This window comes from Ipomoea nil, unplaced genomic scaffold, assembly GCF_001879475.1.
Source record: "Ipomoea nil cultivar Tokyo-kokei standard unplaced genomic scaffold, Asagao_1.1 scaffold3056, whole genome shotgun sequence".
NCBI classification, from domain to species: domain Eukaryota; kingdom Viridiplantae; phylum Streptophyta; class Magnoliopsida; order Solanales; family Convolvulaceae; genus Ipomoea; species Ipomoea nil.
In genome coordinates, this window is record NW_017619484.1 from 176,357 (window position 1) to 194,012 (window position 17,656).

Consider the following 17,656-nt stretch of genomic DNA (forward strand, 5'->3'; position numbering starts at 1 on the left):
ACCTTTATTTCGTGTAATTTAGTCTATTACTTTAAGATTTTGAACAATTAAGGACAATATTAACACCGATAATTTCTTCCGTTAAGTTTGTCCACGCGGCATTCGAACTGCCATGTCAGATTGTGCGATATGGCATAAAGAGTATAAATCGGACAAAAATAATGTTAACAGCTCTGACCTTAGCTCAGTTGGTAGAGTGGTGGACTGTAGTTGGACTAATCTAAATTGGAAATCCTTAGCGCAGTCGCTGACTTTGATTCACATATTACTTGGATAAGTAAACCCTATCCAATATTAAGTGACACCATGGTGCGTGTGGCCATGTAATTGCAACTGAAACTAGCCTTTCATAGTCGGACAAAGTACCTGTTAGGTCCCGTAGTGTAGCGTTTTGTTCAATTTAGTCATTGTACCTTTATTTCGTGTAATTTAGTCTATTTACTTTAAGATTTTGAACAATTAAGGACAATATTAACACCGATAATTTCTTCCGTTAAGTTTGTCCACGCGGCATTCGAACTGCCATGTCAGATTGTGCGATTATGGCATAAAAGAGTATAAATCGGACAAAAATAATGTCAACAGCTCTGACCTTAGCTCAGTTGGTAGAGTGGTGGACTGTAGTTGGACTAATCTAAATTGGAAATCCTTAAGTCGCTGGTTTGATTCCGGCAGTTGGATTGATGTTCTACAATATTAAGCTTTTAATTTTTCCTTTGAAGAGCTTAAAAAAAAAAAAAAAAAAAAAAAAAAACGCCGTTGCCGGGGATCGAACCCGGGTCTCCCGCGTGACAGGCGGGGATACTCACCACTATACTACAACGACTCGCGCAGCAGAACAGGACAGTCACATATTACTATTTAAGTAAACCCAATCAAATGTGGCATCATGGTTCGTGTGGCGATCTAATTGCAACTGAAACTAACATTTCATAGTCGGACAAAGTACCTGTTAGGTCCCTGTACAGTAGCGTTTTGTTCAATTTAGTTATTGTACATTTATTTTGTGTAATCTAGTCCCGGTACTTTAAGATTTAGAACAATTAAGGACAACATTAACACCGATAATTTTTCTGTTAAGTTTTTTTCTACGTTGCATTCGAACTGGCCATGTTGGATTGTGCAATGTGGCATAAAAGTGTACAATACGGACAAAAATATAGTTAATTGCTCCGACCTTAGCTCAGTTAGTAGAGCGGAGGACTGTAGTTTGATTAATCTAAATTGGAAATGCTGAGGTCGCTGGTTCGAATCCGGCAGGTAGGATTGATTTTTTACAATATTAAGCTTCTTAATTTTTCCTTTGAAGAGCTAAAACAAAAAAACACTGTTGCCGGGGATCGAACCCAGGTCTCCCGCGTGACAGGCGGGAATACTCACCACCAATGCTGCATAAAACGTTAGGCGCCCCCTAGGCGCCGATTTTTTTTTTTTATTTTAATTTTTTTTATTTTTTATAAAATTAAAAATTAAAATTTTTTAAATTTAGTAATAAAACATAAGGTTTCCGTAGTTGTTTCTTAGAAACTATTTACGAAAGTGGTTTTAAAATTGTTCAAAATATTGTTTTAACCATCTAAATACATAAAAAACTAAAATTAAGAACTAAAGAGGCAATTTTTTGAGAAATTAGTGGACCAAACCGCCTTCGGTTGTTTGCGGTGTATAGATCTCGAAAAAATACACGATTTGAAAAAAAAAATTGACCAAATCAGACAACCGAGTCAAAAGTTATGCCTTCCAAAACAGTTTCGACATATTCAAAAAAAAAAAAAAAATCGCCGAACCGGCCGGTTAGGCGGTCTATGCCATTCCTCGCGACGGCCTCCCACCGCCCATCGCCTAGGCGCGATTTTTGCATCACTTCTCACCACTATACTACAACGACTCGCGCGGCAGAACAGGACAGTCACATATTACTATTTAAGTAAACCCTATCCAATGTGACACCATGGTGCGTGTGGCCATGTAATTGCAACTGAAACTAGCATTTCATAGTCGGACAAAGTACCTGTTAGGTCCCCGTAGTGTAGCGTTTTGTTCAATTTAGTCATTGTACCTTTATTTCGTTTAATTTAGTCTATTTACTTTAAGATTTTGAACAATTAAGAACAATATTAACACCGATAATTTCTTCCGTTAAGTTTGTCCACGCGGCATTCGAACTGCCATGTCAGATTGTGCGATATGGCATAAAAGAGTATAAATCGGACAAAAATAATGTCAACAGCTCTGACCTTAGCTCAGTTGGTAGAGTGGTGGACTGTAGTTGGACTAATCTAAATTGGAAATCCTTAGGTCGCTGTTTGATTCCGGCAGGTTGGATTGATGTTCTACAATATTAAGCTTTTTAATTTTTCCTTTGAAGAGCTTAAAAAAAAAAAAAAAAAAAAAAAAAAAAAAAAAAAGACGCCGTTGCCGGGGATCGAACCCGGGTCTCCCGCGTGACAGGCGGGGATACTCACCACTATACTACAACGACTCGCGCAGCAGAATAGGACAGTCACATATTACTATTTAAGTAAACCCAATCAAATGTGGCATCATGGTTCGTGTGGCGATCTAATTGCAACTGAAACTAACATTTCATAGTCGGACAAAGTACCTGTTAGGTCCCTGTACAGTAGCGTTTTGTTCAATTTAGTTATTGTACCTTTATTTTTTGTAATCTAGTCCCGGTACTTTAAGATTTAGAACAATTAAGGACAACATTAACACCGATAATTTTTTCTGTTAAGTTTTTTCTACGTTGCATTCGAACTGCCATGTCGGATTGTGCAATGTGGCATAAAAGTGTACAATACGGAAAAAAATATAGTTAATTGCTCCGACCTTAGCTCAGTTAGTAGAGCGGAGGACTGTAGTTTGATTAATCTAAATTGGAAATGCTGAGGTCGCTGGTTCGAATCCGACAGGTCGGATTGATTTTTTACAATATTAAGCTTCTTAATTTTTCCTTTGAAGAGCTAAAAAAAAAAAAACGCTGTTGCCGGGGATCGAACCCAGGTCTCCCGCGTGACAGGCGGGAATACTCACCACCAATGCTGCATAAAACGTTAGGCGCCCCCTAGGCGCCGATTTTTTTTTTTTTTTTTTAATTTTTTTTATTTTTTATAAAATTAAAAATTAAAATTTTTTAAATTTTGTAATAAAACATAAGGTTTCCGTAGTTGTTTCTTAGAAACTATTTACGAAAGTGGTTTTAAAATTGTTCAAAATATTGTTTTAACCATCTAAATACATAAAAAACTAAAATTAAGAACTAAAGAGGCATTTTTTTTGAGAAATTAATGGACCAAACCGCCTTCGGCTGTTTGCTGTGTATAGATCTCGAAAAAATATGCGATTTGAAAAAAAAATTTGACCAAATCAGACAACCGAGTCAAAAGTTATGCCTTCCAAAACATTTTCCACATTTTCAAAAAAAAATAAAAAATCGCCGAACCGGCCGGTTAGGCGGTCTATGCCATTCCTCGCGACGGCCTCCCACCGCCATCGCCTAGGCGCGATTTTTGCATCACTTCTCACCACTATACTACAACGACTCGCGCGGCAGAACAGGACAGTCACATATTACTATTTAAGTAAACCCTATCCAATGTGACACCATGGTGCGTGTGGCCATGTAATTGCAACTGAAACTAGCATTTCATAGTCGGACAAAGTACCTGTTAGGTCCCCGTAGTGTAGCGTTTTGTTCAATTTAGTCATTGTACCTTTATTTCGTGTAATTTAGTCTATTTACTTTAAGATTTTGAACAATTAAGAACAATATTAACACCGATAATTTCTTCCGTTAAGTTTGTCCACGCGGCATTCGAACTGCCATGTCAGATTGTGCGATATGGCATAAAAGAGTATAAATCGGACAAAAATAATGTCAACAGCTCTGACCTTAGCTCAGTTGGTAGAGTGGTGGACTGTAGTTGGACTAATCTAAATTGGAAATCCTTAGGTCGCTGGTTTGATTCCGGCAGGTTGGATTGATGTTCTACAATATTAAGCTTTTTAATTTTTCCTTTGAAGAGCTTAAAAAAAAAAAAAAAAAAAAAAAAAAAAAAAAAAAAAAAGACGCCGTTGCCGGGGATCGAACCCGGGTCTCCCGCGTGACAGGCGGGGATACTCACCACTATACTACAACGACTCGTGCGACAGAATAGGACAGTCACATATTACTATTTAAGTAAACCCAATCAAATGAGGCATCATGGTTCGTGTGGCGATCTAATTGCAACTGAAACTAACATTTCATAGTCGGACAAAGTACCTGTTAGGTCCCTGTACAGTAGCGTTTTGTTCAATTTAGTTATTGTACCTTTATTTTTTGTAATCTAGTCCCGGTACTTTAAGATTTAGAACAATAAAGGACAACATTAACACCGATAATTTTTTCTGTTAAGTTTTTTTCTACGTTGCATTCGAACTGCCATGTCGGATTGTGCAATGTGGCATAAAAGTGTACAATACGGACAAAAATATAGTTAATTGCTCCGACCTTAGCTCAGTTAGTAGAGCGGAGGACTGTAGTTTGATTAATCTAAATTGGAAATGCTGAGGTCGCTGGTTCGAATCCGACAGGTCGGATTGATTTTTTACAATATTAAGCTTCTTAATTTTTCCTTTGAAGAGCTAAAAAAAAAAAACGCTGTTGCCGGGGATCGAACCCAGGTCTCCCGCGTGACAGGCGGGAATACTCACCACCAATGCTGCATAAAACGTTAGGCGCCCCCTAGGCGCCGATTTTTTTTTTTTTATTTTAATTTTTTTTATTTTTTATAAAATTAAAAATTAAAATTTTTAAATTTAGTAATAAAACATAAGGTTTCCGTAGTTGTTTCTTAGAAACTATTTACGAAAGTGGTTTTAAAATTGTTCAAAATATTGTTTTAACCATCTAAATACATAAAAAACTAAAATTAAGAACTAAAGAGGCATTTTTTTTGAGAAATTAATGGACCAAACCGCCTTCGGCTGTTTGCTGTGTATAGATCTCGAAAAAATATGCGATTTGAAAAAAAAATTTGACCAAATCAGACAACCGAGTGAAAAGTTATGCCTTCCAAAACATTTTCCACATTTTCAAAAAAAAAATAAAAAATCGCCGAACCGGCCGGTTAAGCGGTCTATGCCATTCCTCGCGACGGCCTCCCACCGCCCAGCGCCTAGGCGCGATTTTTGCAACACTGCTCACCACTATACTACAACGACTCGCGCGGCAGAACAGGACAGTCACATATTACTATTTAAGTAAACCCAATCCAATGTGACACCATGGTGCGTGTGGCCATGTAATTGCAACTGAAACTAGCATTTCATAGTCGGAAAAAGTACCTGTTAGGTCCCCGTAGTGTAGAGTTTTGTTCAATTTAGTCATTGTACCTTTTTTTCGTGCAATTTAGTCTATTTACTTTAAGATTTTGAACAATTAAGGACAATATTAACACCGATAATTTCTTGCGTTTAGTTTGTCCACGCAGCATTCGAACTGCCATGTCAGATTGTGCGATATGGCATAAAAGAGTATAAATCGGACAAAAATAATGTTAACAGCTCTGACCTTAGCTCAGTTGGTAGAGTGGTGGACTGTAGTTGGACTAATCTAAATTGGAAATCCTTAGGTCGCTGGTTTGATTCCGGCAGGTTGGATTGAGGTTCTACAATATTAAGCTTTTTAATTTTTCCTTTGAAGAGCTTAAAAAAAAAAAGACGCTGTTGCTGGGGATCGAACCCGGGTCTCCCGCGTGACTGGCGGGGATACTCACCACTGTACTACAACAACTCGCGCGGCAGAACAGGACAGTCACATATTACTATTTAGGTAAACCCAATCCAATGTGACACCATGGTGCGTGTGGCCATGTAATTGCAACTGAAACTAGCATTTCATAGTCGGACAAAGTACCTGTTAGGTCCCCGTAGTGTAGCGTTTTGTTCAATTTATTCATTGTACCTTTATTTCGTGTAATTTAGTCTATTTACTTTAAGATTTTGAACAATTAAGGACAATATTAACACCGACAATTTCTTCCGTTAAGTTTGTCCACGCGGCATTCGAACTGTCATGTCAGATTGTGCGATATGGCATAAAAGCGTATAAATCGGACAAAAATAATGTTAACAGCTCTGACCTTAGCTCAGTTGGTAGAGTGGTGGACTGTAGTTGGACTAATCTAAATTGGAAATCCTTAGGTCGCTGGTTTGATTCCGGCAGGTTGGATTGATGTTCTACAATATTAAGCTTATTAATTTTTCCTTTGAAGAGCTTAAAAAAAAAAAAAAAGACGCCGTTGCCGGGGATCGGACCCGGGTCTCCCGCGTGACAGGCGGGGATACTCACCACTATACTACAACGACTCGCGCGGCAGAATAGGACAGTCACATATTACTATTTAAGTAAACCCAATCCAATGTGACACCATGGTGCGTGTGGCCATGTAATTGCAATTGAAACTAGCATTTCATAGTCGGACAAAGTACCTGTTAGGTCCCCGTAGTGTAGCGTTTTGTTCAATTTAGTCATTGTACCTTTATTTCGTGTAATTTAGTCTATTTACTTTAAGATTTTGAACAATTAAGGACAATATTAACACCGATAATTTCTTCCGTTAAGTTTGTCCACGCGGCTTTCGAAATGCCATGTCAAATTGTGCGATATGGCATAAACGATTATAAATTGGACAAAAATAATGTTAACAGCTCTGACCTTAGCTCAGTTGGTAAAGTGGTGGACTGTGGTTGGACTAATCTAAATTGGAAATCCTTAGGTCGCTGGTTTGATTCCGGCAGGTTGGATTGATGTTCTACAATATTAAGCTTTTTAATTTTTCCTTCGAAGAGCTTAAAAAAAAAAAAAAAAAAAAAAAAGACGCTGTTTCTGGGGATTGAACCCGGGTCTCCCGCGTGACTGGCGGGGATACTCACCACTATACTACAACGACTCACGCAACAAAACAGGACAGTCACATATTACTATTTAAGTAAACCCAATCAAATGTGGCATCATGGTTCGTGTGGCGATCTAATTGCAACTGAAACTAACATTTCATAGTCGGACAAAGTACCTGTTAGGTCCCTGTACAGTACCGTTTTGTTCAATTTATTTATTGTACCTTTATTTTGTATAATCTAGACCCGGTACTTTAAGATTTAGAACAATTAAGGACAACATTAACACCGATAAGTTTTACTGTTAAGCTTTTTTCAACGTTGCATTCGAACTGCCATGTCGGATTGTGCGATGTGGCATAAAAGAGTACAATACAGACAAAAATATAGTTAATTGCTCCGACCTTAGCTCAGTTAGTAGAGCGGAGGACTGTAGTTTGATTAATCTTAATTGAAAATCCTTAGGTCGCTGGTTCGAATCCGGCAGGTCGGATTGATTTTTTACAACATTAAGCTTTTTAATTTTTCCTTTGAAGAGCTAAAAAAAAAAACGCTGTTGCCGGGGATCGAACCCAGGTCTCCCGCGTGATAGGCGGGAATACTCACCACCAATGCTGCATAAAACGTTACGCGCCCCCTAGGCGCCGATTTTTTTATTTATTTTTTTTAATTTTTTTAATTTTTAATAAAATTAAAAATTAAAATTTTTTAAATTTAGTAATAAAACATAAGGTTTCCGTAGTTGTTTCTTAGAAACTATTTACGAAAGTGGTTGTAAAATTGTTCAAAATATTGTTTTAACCATCTAAATACACAAAAAAACTAAAATTAAGAACTAAAAAGACATTTTTTTGAGAAATTAGTGGACCAAACCGCCTTCGGCTGTTTGCGGTGTATAGATCTCGAAAAAATACGCGATTTGAAAAAAAAATTTGACCAAATCCTACTATAATACCGCCCAGCGCCTGGGCGCGATTTTTGCAACACTGCTCACTATTATACTACAACGACTCGCGCGGCAGAACAGGACAGTCACATATTACTATTTAAGTAACCCCAATCCAATGTGACACCATGGTGCGTGTGGCCATGTAATTGCAACTGAAACTAGCATTTCATAGTCGGACAAAGTACCTGTTAGGTCCCCGTAGTGTAGCGTTTTGTTCAATTTAGTCATTGGACCTTTATTTCGTGTAATTTAGTCTCTTTACTTTAAGATTTTGAACAATTAAGGACAATATTAACACCGATAATTTATTCCGTTAAGTTTGTCCACGCGGCATTCGAACTGCTATGTCAGATTGTGCGATATGGCATAAAAGAGTATAAATCGGACAAAAATAATGTTAACAGCTCTGACCTTAGCTCAGTTGGTAGAGTGGTGGACTGTAGTTGGACTAATCTAAATTGGAAATCCTTAGGTCGCTGGTTTGATTCCGGCAGGTTGGATTGATGTTCTACAATATTAAGCTTTTTAATTTTTCCTTTGAAGAGCTTAAAAAAAAAAAAAAAAAAAAGGCGCCGTTGTCGGGGATGGAACCCGGGTCTCCCACGTGACACTCGGGGATACTCACCACTATACTACAACAACTCACGCAGGAAAACAGGACAGTCGCATATTACTATTTAAGTAAACCCAATCAAATGTGGCATCATGGTTCGTGTGGCGATCTAATTGCAACTGAAACTAACATTTCATAGTCGGACAAAGTACCTGTTAGGTCCCTGTACAGTAGCGTTTTGTTCAATTTAGTTATTGTACCTTTATTTTGTGTAATCTAGTCCCGGTACTTTAAGATTTAGAACAATTAAGGACAACATTAACACCGATAATTTTTTCTGTTAAGTTTTTTTCTACGTTGCATTCGAACTGCCATGTCGGATTGTGCGATGTGGCATAAAAGTGTAAAATACGGACAAAAATATAGTTAATTGCTCCGACCTTAGCTCAGTTAGTAGAGCGGAGGACTGTAGTTTGATTAATCTAAATTGGAAATGCTGAGGTCGCTGGTTCGAATCCGGCAGGTCGGATTGATTTTTTACAATATTAAGCTTCTTAATTTTTCCTTTGAAGAGCAAAAAAAAAAACGCTGTTGCCGGGGATCGAACCCAGGTTTCCCGCGTGACAGGCGGGAATACTCACCACCAATGCTGCATAAAACGTTAGGCGCCCCCTAGGCGCCGATTTTTTTTTTTATTTATTTTAATTTTTTTTTATTTTTTATAAAATTAAAAATTAAAATTTTTTAAATTTAGTAATAAAACATAAGGTTACCGTAGTTGTTTCTTAGAAACTATTTACGAAAGTGGTTTTAAAATTGTTCAAAATATTGTTTTCACCATCTAAATACATAAAAAACTAAAATTAAGAACTAAAGAGGCATTTTTTTTGAAAAATTAGTGGACCAAACCGCCATTGGCTGTTTGCGGTGTATAGATCTCGAAAAAATACGCGATTTGAAAAAAAAAATTTGACCAAATCAGACAACCGAGTCAAAAGTTATGCCTTCCGAAACATTTTCCACATTTTCAAAAAAAAAAAAAAAAATCGCCGAACCGGCCGGTTAGGCGGTCTATGCCATTCCTCGCGACGGCCTCCCACCGCCCAGCGCCTAGGCGCGATTTTTGCAACACTACTCACCACTATACTACAACGACTCGCGCGGCAGAACAGGACAGTCACATATTACTATTTAAGTAAACCCAATCCAATGTGACACCATGGTGCGTGTGGCCATGTAATTGCAATTGAAACTAGCATTTCATAGTCGGACAAAGTACCTGTTAGGTCCCCGTAGTGTAGAGTTTTGTTCAATTTAGTCATTGTTCCTTTATTTCATGCAATTTAGTCTATTTACTTTAAGATTTTGAACAATTAAGGACAATATTAACACCGATAATTTCTTCCGTTAAGTTTGTCCACGCGGCTTTCGAACTGCCATGTCAGATTGTGCGATATGGCATAAAAGAGTATAAATTGGACAAAAATAATGTTAACAGCTCTGACCTTAGCTCAGTTGGTAGAGTGGTGGACTGTGGTTGGACTAATCTAAATTGGAAATCCTTAGGTCGCTAGTTTGATTCCGGCAGGTTGGATTGATGTTCTACAATATTAAGCTTTTTAATTTTTCCTTCGAAGAGCTTAAAAAAAAAAAGACTCTGTTGCTGGGGATCGAACCCGGGTCTCCCGCGTGACTGGCGAGGATACTCACCACTATACTACAACGACTCGCGCGGCAAAACAGGACAGTCACATATTACTATTTAAGTAAACCCAATCAAATGTGGCATCATGGTTCGTGTGGCGATCTAATTGCAACTGAAACTAACATTTCATAGTCGGACAAAGTACCTGTTAGGTCCCTGTACAGTAGCGTTTTGTTCAATTTAGTTATTGTACCTTTATTTTGTGTAATCTAGTCCCGGTACTTTAAGATTTAGAACAATTAAGGACAACATTAACACCGATAATTTTTACTGTTAAGCTTTTTTCTACGTTGCATTCGAACTGCCATGTCGGATTGTGCGATGTGGCATAAAAGAGTACAATACGGACAAAAATATTGTTAATTGCTCCGACCTTAGCTCAGTTAGTAGAGCGGAGGACTGTAGTTTGATTAATCTTAATTGGAAATTCTTAGGTCCCTGGTTCGAATCCGGCAGGTCGGATTGATTTTTTACAATATTAAGCTTTTTAATTTTTCCTTTGAAGAGCTAAAAAAAAAAAAAAACGCTGTTGCCGGGGATCGAACCCAGGTCTCTCGCGTGATAGGCGGGAATACTCACCACCAATGCTGCATAAAACGTTAGGCGCCCCCTAGGCGCCGATTTTTTTATTTATTTTTTTTAATTTTCTTAATTTTTAATAAAATTAAAAATTAAAATTTTTTAAATTTAGTAACAAAACATAAGGTTTCCGTAGTTGTTTCTTAGAAACTATTTACGAAATTGGTTGTAAAATTGTTCAAAATATTGTTTTAACCATCTAAATACATAAAAAACTAAAATTAAGAACTAAAGAGACATTTTTTTGAGAAATTAGTGGACCAAACCGCCTTCGGCTGTTTGCGGTGTATAGATCTCGAAAAAATACGCGATTTGAAAAAAAAATTTGACCAAATCCTACTATACTACCAACCAGCGCCTAGGCGCGATTTTTGCAACACTGCTCACCACTATACTACAACGACTCGCGCGGCAGAACAAGACAGTCACATATTACTATTTAAGTAAACCCAATCCAATGTGACACCATGGTGCGTGTGGCCATGTAATTGCAACTGAAACTAGCATTTCATAGTCGGACAAAGTACCTGTTAGGTCCCCGTAGTGTAGCGTTTCGTTCAATTTAGTCATTGTACCTTTATTTCGTGTAATTTAGTCTATTTACTTTAAGATTTTGAACAATTAAGGACAATATTAACACCGATAATTTCTTCCGTTAAGTTTGTCCACGCGGCATTCGAACTGCCATGTCAGATTGTGCGATATGGCATAAAAGATTATAAATCGGACAAAAATAATGTTAACAGCTCTGACCTTAGCTCAGTTGGTAGAGTGGTGGACTGTAGTTGGACTAATCTTAATTGGAAATCCTTAGGTCGCTGGTTTGATTCCGGCAGGTTGGATTGATGTTCTACAATATTAAGCTTCTTAATTTTTCCTTTGAAGAGCTTAAAAAAAAAAAAAAAAAAAAAAAAAAGACGCCGTTATCAGGGATCGAACCCGGGTCTCCCACGTGACAGGCAGGGATACTCACCACTATACTACAACAACTCGCGCAGCAAAACAGGACAGTCGCATATTACTATTTAAGTAAACCCAATCAAATGTGGCATCATGGTTCGTGTGGCGATCTAATTGCAACTGAAACTAACATTTCATAGTCGGACAAAGTACCTGTTAGGTCCCTGTACAGTAGCGTTTTGTTCAATTTAGCTATTGTACCTTTATTTTGTGTAATCTAGTCCCGGTACTTTAAGATTTAGAACAATTAAGGACAACATTAACACCGATAATTTTTTCTGTTAAGTTTTTTTCTACGTTGCATTCGAACTGCCATGTCGGATTGTGCGATGTGGCATAAAAGTGTACAATACGGACAAAAATATAGTTAATTGCTCCGACCTTAGCTCAGTTAGTAGAGCGGAGGACTGTAGTTGGATTAATCTAAATTGGAAATGCTGAGGTCGCTGGTTCGAATCCTGCAGGTCGGATTGATTTTTTACAATATTAAGCTTCTTAATTTTTCCTTTGAAGAGCTAAAAAAAAAACGCTGTTGCCGGGGATCGAACCCAGGTCTCCCGCGTGACAGGCGGGAATACTCACCACCAATGCTGCATAAAACGTTAGGCGCCACCTAGGCGCCGATTTTTTTATTTATTTTTTTTAATTTTTTTAATTTTTAATAAAATTAAAAATTAAAATTTTTTAAATTTAGTAATAAAACATAAGGTTTCCATAGTTGTTTCTTAGAAACTATTTACGAAAGTGGTTGTAAAATTGTTCAAAATATTGTTTTAACCATCTAAATACATAAAAAACTAAAATTAAGAACTAAAGAGGCATTTTTTGAGAAATTAGTGGACCAAACCGCCTTTGGCTGTTTGCGGTGTATAGATCTCGAAAAAATACGCGATTTGAAAAAAAAAAATTGACCAAATCAGACAACCGATTCAAAAGTTATGCCTTCCAAAACATTTTCGACATTTTCAAAAAAAAAAAAAAATTCGCCGAACCGGCCGGTTAGGCGGTCTATGCCATTCCTCGCGGCGGCCTCCCACCGCCCAGCGCCTAGGCGCGATTTTTGCAACACTGCTCACCACTATAGTACAACGACTCGCGCGACAGAACAGGACAGTCACATATTACTATTTAAGTAAACCCTATCCAATGTGACACCATGGTGCGTGTGGCCATGTAATTGCAACTGAAACTAGCATTTCATAGTCGGACAAAGTACCTGTTAGGTCCCCGTAGTGTAGCGTTTTGTTCAATTTAGTCATTGTACCTTTATTTCGTGTAATTTAGTCTATTTACTTTAAGATTTTGAACAATTAAGGACAATATTAACACCGATAATTTCTTCCGTTAAGTTTGTCCACGCGGTATTCGAACTGCCATGTCAGATTGTGCGATATGGCATAAAAGAGTATAAATCGGACAAAAATAATGTTAACAGCTCTGACCTTAGCTCAGTTGGTAGAGTGGTGGACTGTAGTTGGACTAATCTAAATTGGAAATCCTTAGGTCGCTGGTTTGATTCCGGCAGGTTGGATTGATGTTCTACAATATTAAGCTTTTTAATTTTTCCTTTGAAGAGCTTAAAAAAAAAAAAAAAAAAAAAAAAAAGACGCCGTTACCAGGGATCAAACCCGGGTCTCCCACGTGACAGGCAGGGATACTCACCACTATACTACAATGACTCGCACATGCCAAGTCAAAGCACAATTTTCAAGTCAAAGCACAATGTTCAAGTCAAAGGAGCACAATGTGGCAAAGAAGGTAGATGATCCGAAATTGGATAAATTTGAAGGAATTTATTTTAAGTCTACCCACATGCCACAAGAATCCAAAATTTCCTGAAAGACATTTGATCAGAACGGAAAAATATTTATGAAGACATGAATATAAAAACTTATCCTAGAAATAAATTCCATCAGATGAATTTATTTCAAAGATACGTTGGATATTCAATATGACAAGAAAAATAATATTTTAAGAAACAACTAGAAAATCAAGTTGTGATAAAATATTATTTGTCAGGCAAGTTGACAATCAAATCAAATTGAAGACCTATTATTGTCAACAATATCAGGCTATGAAGATTCAAAATTCAAATATCAAATTATCCCACTCCAACGGATATATTTGATTGCCTATAAAAAGCCATGAAGACTTGAAGTGAAGCAGAGGTGTACAAGATAGACACGAGATAGAAGTGCAATACACACGAAAATTCAAAAGTGCAAGTGCTCAAATTTTCTTAGAGACTTAGTCTGAATAGTCTCAAATCTAGTTGGAGAGAGATACAATTAGCTTTGTATTTGTAATTGTAAAAAGAGTATAGCTGTGTGCAAAATACTCTAGTGAGTGTAGCTGTGTGCAAAACACTCGTAGTTGCTAAGTGTAGCTGTGTGCAAGACACTTAGTTGGCGTTGAGTATAGCTGTGTGCGAAATACTCGAAGTTGAGTGTAGCTGTGTGCGAGACACTCGGAGTTGGATGTAGCTGTGTGCAAGACATCCGGAAGAAGTGCTTGTGTAGCGCTTATTCACTATTGTAACTATGTGTGGAAAATAGTGAATTTCTCCTAGACGCGAAAGGAGAAAAGTGGACTAAGAAGATTACGCCACTTCCGAACCACTATAAATTGCCTCTCTCATTTACATACCGCACTTACATAATTTGCTCTATCTATCTATCTTATCCGACTAACTCGTTTACTATTCACAGTCAATCTTAATCTTTCGGGTTTAGTGTGCTTTCACGTATGCATGTGACTCAAACTTCTCGAGCTTAAATATTGAATTATTCTAAGCAAGTGTGACGTGTTGCATGTAACATTCTTTACACGGTCGACATGATACGATATTTATTTATAATCTTGAATATTGCTTTTATATATTGAGTGCACCATCTCCTTTATATATTCAAGATACCTCTGTCACTTTATTCTATCTTACATGCGTATTTAATTCATTAATTGGGCATAACTCTTTACATACTACCTATTCCGCTGTGCAGTTTAAACTTACTCTATTTACTTGATATTTAGAGTTGAAGTTACCAAAGAGTTATTTATTTTGAAAAAGCTTGAAAGTCTATTCAACCCCCCCCCCCCTCTAGACTTTGACCACCCTATCGGGACCAACAATTGGTATCAGAGCGGTTGTCTATTTGAGTCAATCTTGACTGCTAGACAGATCTCGAAAAATCAAGATGATGAAAAGAGATATGGCTCTTGCCCAAAACATATTATTTTCCTTAGAGAAATTTGATGATTAGAAAATTCACATGCAGGTACATTTATCCGCATTACATGATGAAATGTGGGAAGTTGTTACGAGTAGTCCTATTGAGATTTTGCAAGTCAACACCTCATCCGTACAAACAAGTGACACTCCACAATACATTCCAAAACCAAAAGAGGAATGGTCTCGTGAAGATAGAACAAGAAATAACTTGGACAATATTGCCAAGGATATTTTGTTTAAATCTATCGATGACACGATATTTCCAAAAGTTCGAAAGTGTCAATCCGCGAAGGAAGTTTGGGAAACGCTCATTCAAATTGGTGAAGGAGACGAGCAAGAAAAGGATAATAAGCTCACTATAGCATTAAAGAAATTCGAGGATTTCAAAATGCTAAACGGCGAGAATATTACCGACATGGAAACGAGATTTGCCAAAATCTTAGGAGAGATTAATGATCTTGGAAAAGATATTAATCAAAAAGAAATTTCACTCAAAATTCTACGTGGTCTACCATCTACATGGGACATGAAAGTCACGGCCATGAGAGATCATAGGGATCTAAAAACCCTATCGACCGATAAGCTCTTTAGTGATCTAAAAGCTTATGAATTTGAGATGAAATCAAGATTAGAGGAAGATCATGAAGAAAAGAACAACGCACTTATAGCCGAGCAACCATCAACCTCAAGGTCAGTACAAAATGTTGATTTATTACCTAATGATCAAATTGCCCTCTTTGTCAAGAAATTTAGGAAATTCATGAAGAGAAGCAACTACAAGAAAAATCCACAAGGGAAATCGTGGAATGCAACAAAGAATTCGAAGAAAGAAATTGTTGAGGAAGATTCGAATTTATGCTACAACTGTAGAAAGCCTGGACACTTTGCAGCAAGTTGTCCACACCCTAAGGTAAGTAAAAGTCAATATACAAATGTTTCTAACTCTCAACAGGAAGAATTCAAGCCCAAAGACAAAAGGTTCACAAAGGAGAGAAGAAAAGCACTTATTAGTGACCCACTTGAAATAAGTGAGTCAGAAGAATCTTCAAGTGATGAAAGTGACACCTCAAAGGATGACAATGCAATGTTTTGCATGAGCATCTCCAACAACTCACCCTACGAGGACATGTGTCTTATGGCAAATGGAAGTGAAGAAAATGAGGTAACATCTAACTCTTATGATTCTGTAAACTCTTCATTTTCTAGAGAGTCCTTCTTTCACTTAATGGAAGAATGTCAAACCATAATGGACACTCACTCTCAACTCAAAGAGCGCAATTGTCTTTTGATTCTCGAAAAAGATCAAATAAATGAGAAATTGCAAAATGCTCTACTTGAAGTGAAAGACTTGAAAGATAAAATTATTTGTCTTCAAGAAGAGTGTAACAAAGGAAGTGAGAGAACACAACCTTAGAGAGGTTATAGCTACATTTACACATTCATCCAAAATAATGGACAAAATGGTAAATATGCAAAACCCTCAAGTGATAAAACCGGACTTGGTTATGATCCATCGTGTTCTCAAGCCTCCAAGAACTTGGCCAATTCTACTACTACTTTAAACAATAAAGTCCAAGTAGTAAAATTTGTAAAAGGTCAAGAAAGCACAGTGAGACAAGAAATTGGTTACCAAACGAATATCAAAATTAATACTGTTAGGCCGAAGCCTCAAGGAAATAATATTTCGCCTAAACAGTATACAAAAAGGAAAAAGTTTGTTCCTAAATGGAAATATACCAATGAGTCTAGTGCACAAAGCCCTCATAGGAGAATGGGAAGGAATCCAAGAATTGAGGCAGGGAGATTTTATCCCCCCAGACAAGATTGGTTTGATAATAACAAACCATGGACTAAGTCCAGATTTAATGCTTATCATAGGCTCAAACAATCTACCTCCCACGTGCCAAAAAATCGAGTAAATTTTCAAAAACCGGCACAAAAATTGTTTTCAAAAATTAATTATGATTATAATGTGTTTAATGGTTACCAATCACCTAAACTTAGATCAGTGAGTACAAGGTGGATTTGGGTACCAAAAATGACTAACACTCAAGGACCCAAATCAAGTTGGGTACCTAAAAATGTTTAATTTATTTGCAGGAAGTTTGGTACTTCGATAGTGGATGTTCTAGACACATGACTGGAAATAAATCTAGTCTTGTGAATCTTAAAAATATCGAAGGACCAAAAGTCGTATTCGGTGGAAATGAACGATACGGCATAACAAAAGGAATTGGTACAATTTTTCGAAATGGTTTGAAAATCGAAGATGTATCCTTTGTTGAATGTCTAAAATTCAACTTGTTGAGTACAAGTTAATTTTGTGAGAAAGGATATCTAGTTGAGTTCTTCAAAGACAAGTGCCAAGTGAAGAATAATTCCTCGGGAGAAGTTGTGCTGGAAGGAATAAGGAAGAAAAATATGTATGTTGTGGATTGGAACACAACAAAAGAATCAGTGTGTCTACTAGCAAACAACTCACACGCAACAAGTTGGGAATGGCACAAGAAGTTGAATCATTTAAACTTCAAGACTATCAACAAGCTAGCAAGAAACAAACTCGTTGAAGGTCTACCCGATATTGTCTACAAGAAAGATCAAATATGTGATGCTTGCCAAAGAGAAAAGCAAATCAAGTCATCTTTCAAATCCAAAGCCCAAGAATCTACAACAAGACCGCTGAGTCTACTACACATGGATCTATTCGGTCCAGTAGACCCTGCAAGTCTAAGTGGTAAGAAATATACACTAGTTGTTGTTGATAAATTTTCCAGGTACACATGGACGATATTTCTC

The 17,656-nt window shown here is 37.2% G+C and overlaps 5 non-coding genes across 5 annotated transcripts; 1 reads left to right on the forward strand and 4 right to left on the reverse strand.

Moving 5' to 3' along the window:
* Positions 1 to 754: 754 nt before the first annotated feature.
* Positions 755 to 826, reverse strand: TRNAD-GUC. Its single transcript has one exon. It is a non-coding gene; the product is annotated as a tRNA-Asp (tRNA).
* A 1,584-nt stretch (positions 827 to 2,410) lies between these two features.
* On the reverse strand, positions 2,411 to 2,482 carry TRNAD-GUC. Its single transcript has one exon. It is a non-coding gene; the product is annotated as a tRNA-Asp (tRNA).
* Positions 2,483 to 4,072: 1,590 nt separating this feature from the next.
* Positions 4,073 to 4,144, reverse strand: TRNAD-GUC. Its single transcript has one exon. It is a non-coding gene; the product is annotated as a tRNA-Asp (tRNA).
* A 2,138-nt stretch (positions 4,145 to 6,282) lies between these two features.
* Positions 6,283 to 6,354, reverse strand: TRNAD-GUC. Its single transcript has one exon. It is a non-coding gene; the product is annotated as a tRNA-Asp (tRNA).
* A 930-nt stretch (positions 6,355 to 7,284) lies between these two features.
* Positions 7,285 to 7,378, forward strand: TRNAY-GUA. Its single transcript has 2 exons — positions 7,285 to 7,321; positions 7,343 to 7,378. It is a non-coding gene; the product is annotated as a tRNA-Tyr (tRNA).
* The last annotated feature ends 10,278 nt before the right edge of the window (positions 7,379 to 17,656 follow it).